General features: G+C 40.1%; 1 protein-coding gene across 12 annotated transcripts in view; it reads right to left on the bottom strand.

The window, feature by feature from the left end:
* Positions 1-16,146, bottom strand: part of GRID1 (glutamate ionotropic receptor delta type subunit 1) — an 845,000-nt gene that overhangs the window by 689,069 nt on the left and 139,785 nt on the right. Inside the window, exon 1 of one of the 12 annotated variants that reach the window (XM_045025239.1) lies at positions 8,439-8,541. The exons of the other annotated variants lie outside the window; for them this stretch is intronic. The gene's annotated coding sequence lies outside the window, so the exon portion shown is untranslated. Of the gene's footprint in view, positions 1-8,438; positions 8,542-16,146 lie in introns of those variants that run through there. 12 annotated transcript variants of the gene reach the window in all.

The raw sequence follows: 16,146 nt of genomic DNA, 5'->3' as shown, positions 1-16,146 counted from the left end.
TTAATCAGAAATCCCCTTCTTTGTAAGAACTGACACATGCTTAAGACATGTCAAAAGGAAAAAAATATCACTAGCTGCAGAAGCATTTTCTGTTAGAGAGATTGCGCTCAGACCTTTGGCTCCCTTAAGTCTACTTTACGTCATGCTGATGTCAAGGACCGGACTTAAAGGCCAGCTGAGTGTTCCCCAGGGCACAGGGGCATGGCTGAGAAAAATGCATGTGGCTGGAGAAGTCTGGTGTTGCCCAGCAGCTGGAACAAGACTTTGGAAGGTGTTGCAGCCAGCTCAAGTTGGAGCAGCCCTAAGGAAGGTGCCTGGTGTCCAAAAGATAAGGGAGACTTCTTAATCTGTACCTTTTCCCCTCCTTTTCTGAAGCTTTTTGATGGTGCATATAGATCTGTAAGAATAAGTGCTGATGAGGACTCTGGTTCCCTTCCTGGGAGAGTGAAAATATTCCCTCCCCTATCTCCCCCGATGGATTACTATGCCCAACATTTTGCTGGGTCTTGAAATTCTTTGAGACTTGGTCAGCCTATGTGTTAGTATAGACTGCAATGCATACTGACTTTCCCCTGCTGGCAACAGCCCCATAGATTGGAGGGAGGAGGTACTACACACACAAAAAGTAAGACTGGACAGAGCTATATGACCTTTCTTAAGTAAGGTCTGCCAGGCTGGAGGAGAACAATGTGTATTTTCCACCACTCTCCACAAGGATGCCTGGCCTCCTTCCCATCCCACAGCGCGGACCTTGGATGTACAGAGAGGGCTCTACTGTGCTCTGGGTGGAGATGGTGACAGTGCAATGGGAGGTAGTAGATACTTGTTTCCATGAGGAAAGAGGGAGATCAGCACATGGCCCAAAGGGTGAAAATATTTTGTTGGGCTACTGAATCATTTCCAGCAGCTGCATGGGACAAAAATACGGGTAGACAACGATCACTATAGTATTGCCTCTTCTCAACCCCTCCCAATCTTCCCCAGCTTTCCTATTTATGGGACTAGATGATCTCTGTCTTTATGGAGGGGGGAATGAAAAGAGAAAGGTAAAAAAGTAGATACTCTTGAGAATTGACACAATCTAACAATTGTTAAGAAACAAAACTCCAACAACCCCATTAGTATAGATTTCATACCATTTATTGTCAATATGACAAAAGATGAGCAACACCATGTTCTGAACACAGAATGGGATTTTCCCCTTCTTGCCAAATGCTAATTTCAAGTGTTTCTATAAGCTCTGCAAGGCAATTTCCAAAACTGCTTACCAAATGTCAAAATCTCAATAGCGAGATATAATCATAAAGTGTATTCTATTTAGCTAACATTGCCAATAAAGCTTAATATCCCCATCATACAGGAAATCTATGGCTACATAAAAACCAATCAGTGATGCAAAGTTTCTCAAAATCTCAGGTGCCAACAAATCCTCTGCTCCTTTGCTACCTTCAGACAATGCCCCATTATTTTCCATACCCCAATAAATGTATACTTTTTTAAAATCTTCCACAGTTACATCCTTTTACTTTGAATTCCTATATTTTTTTTAAACCACAGCTCCAGCTGCTTAGTTCACAAGTCTTAGAGTTGTGCTTTACTACCTCCTGAGCAGCCATGGTTCCAGTGGGTAACAGTTACATTACAACCCTCTGTAGGTTATTTTACTTGTTAATTATCTACCAACATCTCACACACATTTTTATTTCCTGCAAGAAGCATTCACACTGTGAAATGTTGCATTAATTACACATCAGACTGAATAGTGTTAGTCATGTAGCCTTGCACTATGTTATAATGTATTAGGATCCATCTTGCTGATGTGTTGTACACTAAATTCTAAAAGAAAAACTATATTTTTGGACGTTTTAAATTATTTCTAACAAAAAAAGTATTATTAAACTCAATATATATGTCCTATATTAACATGCAGGCACAGCAGACCGTCCATAGGGAAAAAAATCATGTAGACTACAGGAAAGAGATTTGAGCTATTCCCCCTTTTTTAAAATTCACTGTGTGAACTAGAAGAAAGATTATTTCACACACTTTTAAGTTACACTTTTCATTGTTACTGAAAAACCCTCACTAGAAAACAGCCTCAACCTGGTCCTAAAAAAAGGTAGTTTTAAACCAAAAAATGTACTTGTAAAAATGTGCTGAATTGATAATTCAGGAGGCTGAAAACTTCTGTTCATCTAAAAGACAGATACAGGCTAAGCAATTATGGATGATCTCTTTCTACATTCCCCTTCCGTTATGCCTCAGAGCCCATTTGGTCCTTGACGTATCTGTTACAACATCCAATAGCTGAGCAAAAGGAATATAGGATTCAGCAGTGCTTCCTGTTTCCTAGTTTATATCAAGATCTACACGTGTTTGGATTGCCGTGCAAAGTTAATGTGACCATGTCTTTTCATCCTTCAATAAAATAAAAGCAGAATTTTCTAATTCTTAAGAAAAAAAGACATCTTCAGAAATGAAAGGACATATATTAGTATTTTTCAGTACTTTAGAGTAAATATGTCTAGGCAAAACCACAGAAGGTGAAATCCACCCTAACGCAGAGAGCTTACTCTTTAAACCCTATTTAATATCACTGATAAGACCTTGTTTGAGTCCTTTTGACTGGCGTGATTTTCAACTAAAAAGAATAAAGTTCCAATGAGTTGAATTTTCAGGGCATTAAATATCTCACATTCCCTATCAAGTCTGGGTGCACTTTTGCTACTTTGGCTGAGTCACTATCACCACTCATTAATATGACTATAAAAGGCACTCATTCATTGTCATTATTAATAAAAATATTCACATTACCAAGTGTGCACTAAATTAACCAGGCAGCCAGTCTTCCATTGCTAAGCAGTCTATCTACTATTATTAACGAGATCCAAAGCTTATTACTTGTGCCTCCATGCACCACGCTGTTTTCTTTTAGGCAAATTGATCTTTAAAAAAAAAAAGTCATTGCTTACACTGTATAATTTGCCCCCAAATTAGCTTATTTCACCTTTACCTGCCTCTTACAGTGTTTGTGAACACATCAGAACCACAGTTTAATCTGAAGCTCTTTCTTAGGCCAAGGCACTCAGCCTGCAAGTTTTAAAAGATATTAGGCATATTTTAAAAGAGAGCACCATTTGATGCCTTCAGTCCATACATGGTATTTCCATTGACATCAATGAGGTACACATCTGGATCGAGGTGTAAGTTGCTCATGGAGAAAGCATAAATACATACTCTCTCTTATGTGGATGCTCACAAAGGACTTCATACTGCACATAGATGCTCAAGTAAGCACAGGCATATAAATGGGAATATTTAAAGCCTCACCCAACGTTAGCTGAAGTGAATGGAGAACATTTCTGTTGACTTCAAAATTGACTTTCAATCAACGAGCACACCTTAATCCTCCACCACCCATCCTTGCATTTGAACAGGCCCTAGGTTACTGCACCACAGTCCCCAAGCTCCTGCACTCGAGTACATACGGCTCCTTTGCAAAAGAGAAGCATTGTATGGGCTGCAGCATATTGTGGCTGCCTTTCCAGAGATATCTTGCCCTTTGCCAGCAGAATGGGTATTGCATAAGACACATGATCAGTTCACGCATCTCTCCTACTTGGCAGAGCAAGATTTTACCAACAGATTCCAAAATACAAGATGGAAATCAATACAGCCTGCAATCAATCAATTAGCGTGGAAATTTTTGCAACCTATCACTCCCTCAGTGGGGTGACAATCAACTTTAAAGTTACATTCTCTGAGTTTACAGAGATATTGCTAGTGATTCTATTTTTGTATGTCATGAGGATCCCTATGTAGAATATCATGTGGAGTCTATGCCATCCATATTTGTATAGAAATGTATGGAGCATATGTCTGGTACAGAATGGCATTTGTTGGGTACATAATGTTATGGAGTAAAACATTAAGCTATACTGAAGCTCACTGAAAAGATCAGGAGTAATTACGTGCAAATGCCATACATGCTTGAGAACACTAGCAGGAGCTGCGTTTTTGAGAATCAGCTGGGATACAGAGTTAAGTTGACTTCATTCACCATCCTTATTCAGATCAGAGACCCTCTCTCCCAATGCAGGACAGAGCACCATCCTTATGCCATAAACTCTCAAAACATGGCTGCTGACCCCACAACATACCATGCAGCCTCCCAGCTTGGACCACAGAATCCCATTTCTCATGTGGACTGAGAGGCTGGGCATGGGTTATTATACCACTATACCATTAAGTCCATGCTATTATCACTCATGTATGTAATGGGACAGACTTGGGTTTCTTTCACTTGCCAACTGATATTGAGGCAAAGCCAAAGTTGGTAATGGAACCTTGACTGAATTTCCAGATTTTTATTGGAGAAATTGATAACTTAACTGGATTTAAACATGACTTTGTTTGGTCATGCGAAAGGAAGTCTTCTAAATGTTTCTCCTTCATATTATCTCAGATACTGACAGAATCAGATTATTTATACTAGTTTGTAATCCCTTAAAATTTATTAAAAAGGGAAGTGTCAAATTATGTAACAAGTCTCCTTCTGTTAAGTTGCTTAGGTTAGACAAGTGAGATAGTATGTTTCTTCAAACAGCTCTTGGGTGATGTCTCAATACCAGTTCTGTGGAAGGATGGGAGAGGAAAGTATTGCAGAAAACACACATTTATAAACAAGCCATCCAGATAAAATAATAATATTTCTGAAGTTTGTAACCAGGAAATAATGTTACATTTGTCCGTTGAGAGGACATACCCATTGTTTTTAAATCTAAGAATTATGGGTTATAAAACAGCAAGAGAACATAATTAAGCCAAATGTTGTTACCGCTACTTATTTTTGTTTAAGGAAACAGTAAACACATTAGAAAACCAAAATAATTTAGAAAGCAGTGAAGCATCTATAAGCAAAGTATGGTATATGAATATATATTTTACTGATGGAATCACACTTCAATGCACATGGATTATCCCTATAGGGAATTTACATTTGAAGTAACAAATATTAAAGTACCCAATTACAAATTCTGGTGCAAATAAAAAGCATTTTATGCAACTATTTTAGCCATTACATAGATTACTACAGTGATAGTTATATTAGAAATCTGCTGAAGTGTTTAGAGTATTCAAATTTGTTTTCCCCAAATTATTCTGCATAATTAATAGAGAGTTAATAAATATTTAACTTGCTAAACCATTTTAATTGCTAATTAATTTTCTCCCCCCACTGGTACATTCATCACCAATTCAGGATTGCATTTAAGTCATAGTTATCCCAGGACAGAGCTCCCGATAGCAGTACCATTGTCGTGACAGTGGCTACTGACTCAGTATTTCATGTAGCTCATGATGCAAGTCTGTACAAAACAGCAACTGATCAAAGGAGAACAAAATGTTCCAGGGGCATACATACATATACAATGTCTCTTTATATACATTGTTCATTCTCCAAATGTATTTATAGAGCCCGATGCAAACAGATATGCAAATGTATGCATCTTCATTCCTTAAAAGGGTATTTATAGAGAGCACAAGAATCAGCGATGAAGGAAGTAGTCTTTAGTTCAGGCTTTTGGGGAGGGCTGAATGGTCAATATCAAGGTATTCCTTACCTTTTAAAAAAAAACAAAAAAACAAAAGCTGAGCCAAGAGGACAGACCATAAGCATATGAATGATGGCTGAATATTGTGACCAACATGTCTATCTGGATAGAAGAGTCATCTTAACGTTGTGATCTATTTATTTCCTGGGCAGTTACAAGAGAGGTCAAGGCAAAGTCATTCCAATCCTGTATTGCAGAATGTGCTTGAGGCTCTGTCTGTGTATTTAAAAAAATAAAATAAAAAATAAAAAAATTAGGTCTGTCCTAAGGGTAACAGATACGGTAAGTCTGCCAACTATGTCTGAATCCTGGGAGGCATGCTACAATGCATTCAGACACTTCCAACAGCACAAATTTACTAGGAGTGACAGATTCACTATGTTCAGCTTGAATTCAGACATTTCTACCAAAATATTGTGGTTCAGATGAAACAAAGGAAAAAAATTCTTTGGGATGGCGAGCTTTTTCCTGAACAGCTGAGGCAGGGAATAAATAGACAGACAGGATGTATCAGATACAATATACTGTATTTGGAGAATTCTCCTTGGGTCCTACCACCACTTATTCCTGTCTTCCCCTTACTTGGCAACCCTCATCCCAATCCAGTGGTGCAATGCCTTCTTTTTTATCCTACCATTTCTATATCATTCTGAAATAACTCCTTTCTCCAAAGGGATTTATGGGACGTTGAAGCATAAGCAAGGGGACAATTCCCCAGGAGATTCAGTCAAAGCCAACTGGTGCTGGAAAAGAAAGGATTTAGGTTCAAAAGAAATAATCCAAATGACATCCCATGGTGTCTATTTCTTCTAAATAACGTGGGAGCTGCTAGTTACCCGTAATTTATCTATGTTTCTCTAAAGCCATCGCTGTGGTATATCTTCCTCAGTTTCACACAGGAATATGCAAGTCCTCAAAGTGACTCTCTACAAATCAGGATTCAGGAACTGCATGTCTAAGTGCAAATTCTTTTAGCAGAAATAAGATAATTTCTATCTATGTATCGGAGGGGGGACAAAACAAGAAGGACCTTATTTATGAACCTTTAACATTTTCCATTTTACCTCAATGAAGTATTACAATTTATTTATTTAGAGTATTTGACTCATCTTTCTGCCTATTTATTGGTGCAAACAATTACAAAGCTCCAAATCACAGTTTGTGTTTTACTCATCTACATAGAGGCTGAGAACATGGTCAATGAGCAGGAGCAATCTTCCTTGCTATCAAGAATGACATGAAAAGAAGAAAAGTCATCTCCAAAGGAGTCTATGGAGAAAGTTTTAGATACCCACTTCTTATTCTAGGTGGCAGATCTCCCTGATGATTTTTAATCCATTGAAGGCAGTTCTAGGGTAGCCAGGAACATAGTATCTGACTGAGCACGGGGTACATTTTAATATGTTTAAATGCAGTAATGGTATTTCTTAGACACGGTCTGTTATGGCTAGGTGGCACTCAGTCCCACTCTCTGACTAATGTGTGATACAACTATAAAACATTAACAAATACAATATTGACTGAATTTTAGAAGGTTTCCCAGAGTATCCCTTCATATCGTTTAAAGCTTTCATTGGAAAACATGTTGGTAGTATTAGCTAGACAACGCTAATGACATGTACAACATTGAAAGGGAGCTAATTTAGCATTCCCTCTGTGTTAAAAGGTGTTATGTTGCTGACCTGTAAGTAATTCTGCTTCTCTTTATGCACCTTGTATGACTTGAGTGGAAAGTTGCTGCAAGCATCCTCGAGATGGGAATGAGAACAAGTATGTGAGATAAACAGCTTTTAGAGTCACTCTCCAAAGCTCTCTTCCCTCTGGTGTTTTAGTTCCTCCACATCTCGTACAGTACACAAGAACATTAACAGGACCCTGCTGGGGATGAGGGGGGTTGTAAGCAGTTCTCCATGCAGCAGGTTGTAGTGTTTTGTTCCTTCCTGCACCAATAGTTGAATTTCTTGTAGCGCAAAGTGGCTCTCTCAGGGCACAGAAAGGAGAGCCTTCAGATGTCCCTAGAGTTTCTTTTTTTAAGTTTTGAAGGACAGATCAGTCACAAAGAATGTATAAGTTAAAGTAGGACCAAAAGCAGTAGCAGCTGGCTTTGCAGCAGGCTGTGTCAGAACATCATTCTGAAACTTTTCTGGGTTTTGCACTTGCACCCTAGGTGTATTTGCAGGACCAGAATAAAGGTAAGGGAGGCATGACTTCTAATGCACTCTTCAGACTAACAATTTGAAACGTAGGCTCTCTATTAAAAGAATAGATGAAACTAGAAGTAAGTTGTAGTAGGAACTTTGCATGCACATGTAGCTACGGGCATTAAGCATTTCAAGAATAGAATATAAAGCAGAATACAAACCTATGAGCTGCTGCTTAAAATGTGCATGAATAGTTAAAGTTACACCATCCGAAGGAGACTGTGCCCATAATCAACACTCAACTGCAAACTATCATAGAGAAACAAGTTTCCCCTCTTGACCACTGCAGTGAGAAATATCACAAACACCTCCTGGAAGGCATTTACGGCAACATAACCAAGCGCAGTGTCTACACTGACATTTTGTCAATACAACTTTACTGTGAAACACTCTGTGTCTCTCACCTAAGTGGTTTTATTTTGTAGGCAAAGCATGAGAGTTTTGTCGGTGAAAGGAGCATTGCACTGTGTACTGTTTTGTCTATGAAAGCTGACTTTTGTCGACAAAGCTCTGTAGTGTAGCCAAGGCCTTAGATGGCTATTACATTGAAATTCTCCCCTTTATTCCTCATCCCACAAGCTAACACTACCACTAACCCAGATCCTTTCTGGTTTGGCTACACTACCTGAGTAGAGTGGGAAACACTTTTCTAGAATAGTTTGTTGGCTTTGTGGTGTTTATTCAGCTCCAAGCAGTATTCAGTTCTTCAGAAGCAGGTGCTGCTGGCATGTGTTCTCTCTTCTCATCCTTAAAAAGACAACTGATTGCTGGTGTTAGCTCAGTGCTTCATTATTTTCTTCTGTAGAAAAGAACAAAATTATTTTCCTTTTGGCATAGGTAGCAGCCAACTTAATTAGTGATTGGCAAGAGGATGCCCTTTATCTCACATCTTTAGTGAAAAAGAAAGGAACAGGAAAATGTATATATTATGCTCTACAGTTAAAGAATAGATAGGTTGTCCTTTTATGCTGTGTCTACCATTTTTTGGTCACACTACTAGTTATCTTAGAAATCTTTAAAAACTGCTGAGCAAAGAGAATGGAGCCACCCATAACAACTCTAAATCAAATTCAACTGCTAACAAACATGGGATGGTATTGGAGAAATGGATAGCTCAGAGAACACGTATTAGTATAGAGAGAGTCTTTACCCACTAGGTTGTCAGTTCAAACTCAGCTCAGGTCAATAGTGACAAAAGGATCTTACCATCTCATTAGCTGCTTGGTGACTTATGAGAAATGAGTATTGTGGTCTCTGTTCAGATCCTACTGAACAGGTATCCATTATCACAAAAAAACACCATATTTGGCATTCTTGCTCGTAGTCTCAGAAGAGAGGCAAGAGTCTGAGTGAGCTTGGATATTGAATTAACTTCCTGTCCCTAGTAGTGGTTTGCATAGGTCTGGGTTTAGGCATATTGGCATGATGATATGGTCCCTCTCACGTGCTGGTTTGAAACCTCTGACCATGTAGGCCAAACTCCAATAATATGTGGTAGTTAAGAAGGGAAGGCACCCAAACCTTTTATTTATATTATTCACACACATGCTTTCTGATGGATCTGATATGTATAATCAGAAAAAAATAGTTTGTAAAGTTGCCTGAAATGCCTCAGGTCCAGCTTTAAATCATTCTGCTGAATTCACTACAGAACTACAGCTTGTTTTCTTTCTCCCACTCCCATTAGAGCAGCAATATTTTTGCAGAAATTGATAAGAATATGATGTTGAATTAAAAAATGCAAATTTAGTGTAGGTGGAATCACCCACTGGTACAGCTAATTGCCCAAGAGAAACCAGAGCTCATAGAAAATTCAATAAATTTAGTCTGTTATTTGAAAACTTCTACAAATATCAGAAATTCTCTGCAACATAATCTTTAAAAAAAGGTACATACCACATATACTCTATATTATGGCAATTGCTTTTTTTCTCCCACAAATTTTTCTTTAGGTTTAAGAGAGACTCTTACTGTCCCTCACCATCAAATAGCCCATGCCAAGCCCTCCCTCTAGAGCTTCTCAATGCTCCTTTGAACATTGCTAGGGCAAAAGGTTCACTGTGGGATTGAGCACATTGCACCTGCAGACCGCCAGTGTTCAGGTTGGCCTTGAAATAGAGGGATGTGCTTAGTTCAGAACTCCCAGGCTGGCCTAGGTTTTTGTACTCTCCTGCTTTCCGTTCTGTAGTGCTGCTCTCATTTTCTGTTGCAATGCGTACGTAACAACTGACCATATGATCAGATTACAACTATTGTGCACACCTCACAGATGCACTGGTGTCCATTTTCAAAACAAATACTTCATTGTCAAACATTTGGAAAGCCTATTGAAGGCATCCTTATTTGAGAAGACATCATAGCAACAGACACACTTACATGCACATAAGTTAGAGTGGATGGATGGTCTTGATGCTTAAGAAACTGGACTCAGCAGAGCTGGGAATTGAACACAGACTTCCTGTGTTACCTTAGGTAAATCTTAAATCTCTCTGAGGCCTGGTCTACACTACGCATTTAAACCGATTTTAGGAGCGTTAAACCGATTTAACGCCACACCCGTCCACACTAAGAGGCCCTCTATATCGATATAAAGGGCTCTTTAAACCGGTTTCTGTACTCCTCCCCAACGAGAGGAGTAGCGCTAATATCGGTATTACCATATCGGATTAGGGTTAGTGTGGCCGCAAATCGACGGTATTGGCCTCCGGGCGGTATCCCACAGTGCACCACTGTGACCGCTCTGGACAGCAATCTGAACTCGGATGCAGTGGCCAGGTAGACAGGAAAAGCCCCGCGAACTTTTGAATATCATTTCCTGTTTGCCCAGCATGGAGCTCTGATCAGCACGGGTGGCGATGCAGTCCCAAATCCAAATCCAAAAAGAGCTTCAGCATGGACCGTACGGATGTGATCGCTGTATGGGCAGACAAATCTGTTCTGTCAGAGCTCCGTTACAGAAGACGAAATTCCAAAGCATTTTAAAAAAATCTCCAGACAGAGGCCACAGCAGGGACTCAGCACACTGCTGCGTGACAAGCGTAACGGAAAGCCAAAGAATCAAATGGACGCTCATGGAGGGAGGGAGGGGGAACTGAGGACTCGAGCTATCCCACAATTCCTGCAGTCTCTGAAAAGCATTTGCATTCTTGGCTGAGCTCCCAATGCCTATAGGGTCAAACACATTGTCCGTGGTGGTTCAGGGCATAGCTCGTCAATTTACCACCCCCCACCCAGCCCCAGAAGGAAAAGGGAAAAAAATTGTCTCTTGACTCTTTTAAATGTCACCCTATGTCTACTGAATGCTGCAGATAGACGCGATGCTGCAGCAGTGAACTGTAGCATCCTTGCCTCCCCCCTCCTTGGTGGCTGATGGTACAATATGATTGCTATCCATCGTCATCATCAACCTGGTGGCAGATGGTACAGTACAGAAGGACTGGTATCCGTCCTCATCATCAGCCCATGAGTGCTCCTGGCTGGCCTCCCGGTCATTCCCAGTAAATGGTACAGAACGGCTGGTAACCGTCTTCATCTTAGCAACAGGGGGCTGAGCTCCATCAGCCCCCGCCCTTCATGTGTAAAGAAAAGATTCTGTACTGCTTGGACTATCATAGCAGTGGGATGCTGGGCTCCTCTCCCCCACACTGCTGTCCTGTCTGGACTATCATAGCAACTGGAGGCTGCCTTCCCCTCATTTTATCTCACTAACAAGTCACTGTTTCTTATTCCTGCATTCTTTATTACTTCATCACACAAATGGGGGGACACTGCAACGGTAGCCCAGGAAGGCTGGGGGAGGAGGGAAGCAATAGGTGGGGTTGTTGCAGGGGCACCCCCTGTGAGTGGCATGCAGCTCATCATTTCTGCGGGATCTGACACGGAGCGGCTGTGCTCTCTGATACACTGCTTCTCTAGTACACTTGCCCCATATTCTAGGCAGGACTGATTCTATTTTTAAATACCATAAAGGAGGGATTGACTCGGGGAGTCATTCCCATTTTTGTCTTTTGCACCCCCAGCTGACCTCAGCCAGAGGCACCCATGACAGCAGCAGACAGTACAGTACAGAAGGACTGGTAACCATCATCTCATTGCTAATTTGCAATGGAAGCAGATGGTACAGAACGGCTGATAACTGTCTCTGCTATCATGCAAAAGCAAATGAATGCTGCTGTGTAGCACTGCTGAATCGCCTCTGTCAGCGGCATCTAGTACACATACGGTGACAGTGACAAAAGGCAAAACAGGCTCCACGATTGCCATGCTATGGCATCTGCCAGTTCAATCCAGGGAAAAAGGGCGCGAAATGATTGTCTGCCGTTGCTTTCCCAGAGGAAGGAGTGACTGATGACATTTACTCAGAACCACCCGCGACAATGATTTTTGCCCCATCAGGAACTGGGATCTCAACCCAGAATTCCAAGGGGCGGGGGAGACTGTGGGAACTATGGGATAGCTACGGAATAGCTACCCACAGTGCAATGCTCCAGAAATCGATGCTAGCCTCGGACCGTGGATGCACACCACCGAATTAATGTGCTTAGTGTGGCCGCGTGCACTCGATTTTATACAATCTGTTTTACTAAACCGGTTTATGTAAAATCAGAATAATCCCGTAGTGTAGACATACCCTGAGCCTCAGATTCCCATGTATAAAACTTGGGAAATAATACTCTTCCCTCCTACCCTGTCTAAAGGTAATATTTCCATGTCTTGAACTGCATCTTTTCACTGTCCTCTTCAAGTCTGAGGCTGATGTTTGCATCAGTTCTCTCACTATAAAGGAAATAACTTTTTGTAACCTGAATTATGTTTAAAAAAAGGACATGATAACCATGCAGAGTTAAAAGGGAGGAGCCTTGGAAGATGATAAAGTTACAAAAATCTCCATGAAATAGCTCATTCCATCAAAATATATGCTGTTCTGCTGGATCAATGCAGAATCGTCTATGCTGTGGTCCCAACCAGTGTCCAGACACTGAGGCAAAATTAACCAATTAGCAAAGTTTTCTATCTGGTGCAGGCTGTGTTGTGCATCTACCCCACCCATTTAAATGGCTGAAACCTCCACGTGGCATGTCTAACAAAGAAACCTCTTACTGGTTGAAACAATGGAGCTTCAAAATCATTCCTGTATCTCTTACATACACAAAAAAATTAAGTATGATCAGTTTCACAGAGGGGTGAGAGAGGGTGAGTTGACCCTCATTCAATATGAAAAATATTTTATGCACAGTTTCTCCTCTTCCCCTCCAGTTCAGAGGACCGGTTCATAAATTATTCTGACATAAACGGAGATTGAGCACGAGACTATTTGGAGCCCTCAGAGAAATCTGGACTATTGGGCCAAGACAAATGTTTTGAATTATTGTAGGAAACAGACTTTTTTGTTCTCCAGGACACATCCAATTTCCTTCAGTAGCAACCTGTATAATTATTTAGAGTGAATTTAGTACTAATGAAAGATGCCAGATAGACAGCTCTATAGAATGGAGTCTTCTTTTATCCATTAAGAATGAACACATGGAAAGTAGCAGCAGTGCAAGGTACATTGCTCTGCCAATTTTGCCTTGCTGCTGATTGGACAGCCATTCTTTAGGGGTGAGAAAGTAGTTTCCATATTCATTCAGATTTCCCACTTCTGTAACTGCTAATAAGGATGATAATTATGATGGTGCCTTGAGTAATGTGGACCAATATCTTATAGAAGACTGAAATGAGTTGGGGCTCTCAGTTCACAGACAAAAAGCAGGCTGATGGATAATGATTTTCAGTAACTACTGACTTGAACTGGATTTGAACTGGTGATCCAGAGCTGAAATGCTCCAATTTCCAGTCCCTTAAGATAACTTTCTCCCTCTCAACTTGTAGAGCCTAATACAAAACTCAGTCAAATGAAGCATTTCATTTCTCACTGTTGACAAAACAAAGCCAGTAAATCAAAGTCTCTTCACCATGTCTACAACTTGTAACATTTCAATCATCTCTCTATCAAGCATCTATTCCATCTCTAAGGAGGTAGTATTTAAGCTATTCCATCTCTAAGGCAGTGGTAACACAGTTTATGTTGCCTTAGGTTCTGTTGTGCTACACAGGATCATCACACTGCAGCCAATGCGAAGTCATGTTGATGTAGCTAGTCTAAGGTAGCATTTGTGGACTGGATAGTGCGATGATCCTGGACTGGACAAATACCTAGTATGAACTCAGAATTAACTATCCATTATTGACGGAAAGCAGAGAACAGATATGAAGCTAATTTGTCAAAGTGGTGTCTAAGATATTGGTCATTGTCATCACTGAGCAACCTCCTTTTCAATAATAAATAATAAACAAGTATGCAATTGAGAAACATGGATCAAGATCTGTGTTTGACCCTCTATTCTAGTCTGTTTTAATGATTTATTAGGCAACGTACCAGTAAAGGGAATTAAATGACAGTGAAATCTCTAAGGGGAACAGGCTCAAATATATTGAACTCCTTTCATTATTGAAGAGTTGACTACAGAACAAAATCAGGTTTACTAATTCAGCAGCACTGGGCTCAGATTTTCCATTTAATTATACACCAAAGAGACACAACACGCACAAGACAGATATCTGAATCAAAAACATGTGTACAGAGAGCCTATGATTTTGTGCTATTGCAGTTATAGTATATCGGTCAAGAAATGTTTGCAAACCAATATCTGATCTCTCTCTGTGACATTGCCCAGGCTTTTTTAAAGATAGAACATTGGGCTACCAAAAAGCTAGCCATACAGTAGGCTCCAGCATTGATAGTTATTGCTGTTTTATACATAAATTTATACATAAAATGAATCAGTGCCAATGTCTTTGAAATGTCCTCAGAGGCCTCCTAGAATTCCACAGAGGGTAGTTTTATTGGGGGGAGGGGGACAGAGGCCTGGCAGTGGGTTATTATTGTTTGTTTGTTTCCTGTCAACAACTCTGTTGGAGACAAAAAGTAGAATGAAGTCTGACCTCTGGAAGTAAAGGTTGCACTTCAGTATAGTTCACCACATGCAATATAAGGTAGTTAAAACCCCAGTGGAGGCAAAAAAGTCAGTCACCTCATAGTCCAGATTACATCTGCACCAGCATGCCAGATGAACTGAAAGTAACTCTTGATAAAAGAAAAAATACTGGGGAAAGGAGTACATTTAAACCAAAGCCCAAAAGTAGGTCAGCCACTAACTACTCCAGGTACAAAGTATGCAAAATGACAGATTCACCGTTATGTTCAGAGAACAGACCCTCTCTGCCTGAAAAATAGGACTTATTTATGGAGACACTCTGCTGGACACTACACCTCTGGGGAGGAGATTTGTAGTTTGATTCCTACCACAAGGTGAAAAGCTACAGATAAGCCTTTACCGAATGTGCACTTCTTTTCAAATGTGGCAGCATACAAAGAAGGAGCCTGATCAGGAAAGTGGAGAATGGGTTGACATACCCACCTCTAGAAACCTTTGCTCACAAAATTCTCTCTCTTTGAAAGGATCCATAGTTTCAGGCTCACAGTTTCTGAAAATCTAGTGACAAATTATCACATGGGGAAAAAAGAATATTGGAGCACCATGAAACTGCTGTTTGTTTCACACACACTTGGCAATGGAGATCTTCACCATTGTGCAAGGATTTGCTCATGGGTGAGATTTTACCCTTACAACCAGCAAACTCAAGTTTTTGCTGCAAACATGAGGAAATGCCATCCTCAGACAAATCAGGAGTAAGGACTGAAAACACCAGAGAACTCTCTATTTTGGAAAGACGGATTTGTTTAAAAAAAGCACAAAGCTGCATTATTTATTTATTTATTTAGGTGTGCACGCAATGCTTCGTTTTTAGGGAAATCAAAAAAGCTAAAGTACTCCTATGAAGCCATGAAAATCTGTAGAAAGAAAAAGAAGCAGCATGCCATAGAATAATTCACTACCAAACCACATAAAACTTTTTGACAAGATGCCGTGAGAAGCAATATAGCTTAAAATAAAAATATTTGCCTAACAAAGCCAATATGCTGCCAACGTAAAAAAGGAAGATATTTTGTTAGTCATTTGAAAGATTTAAAATGTTGAATGTGCCTCAAACAACTTACTTTGAGTAGAACTTTACTCCATGAGTAATCCCATTGACCATTTGGACTGCCCTTTAGTCTTGCAAATATTTAGTCTATATCTGAAGGCATACATAAGATAGCTTTGTGTTACGTGTATTTACAGCTCTAAGTATGGTGAGACTACCTGGTCATAATGACTGCAACACAAATATCCCACACTTTGAATCTCTCCATGACACTCTGTCAAAGCAATAATACTTTGTAAATATAT

The sequence above is a fragment of the Mauremys mutica genome, chromosome 7 (genome assembly GCF_020497125.1).
Source record: "Mauremys mutica isolate MM-2020 ecotype Southern chromosome 7, ASM2049712v1, whole genome shotgun sequence".
Classification (NCBI taxonomy): domain Eukaryota; kingdom Metazoa; phylum Chordata; order Testudines; family Geoemydidae; genus Mauremys; species Mauremys mutica.
This window is presented reverse-complemented; position numbering and strand designations above follow the sequence as displayed.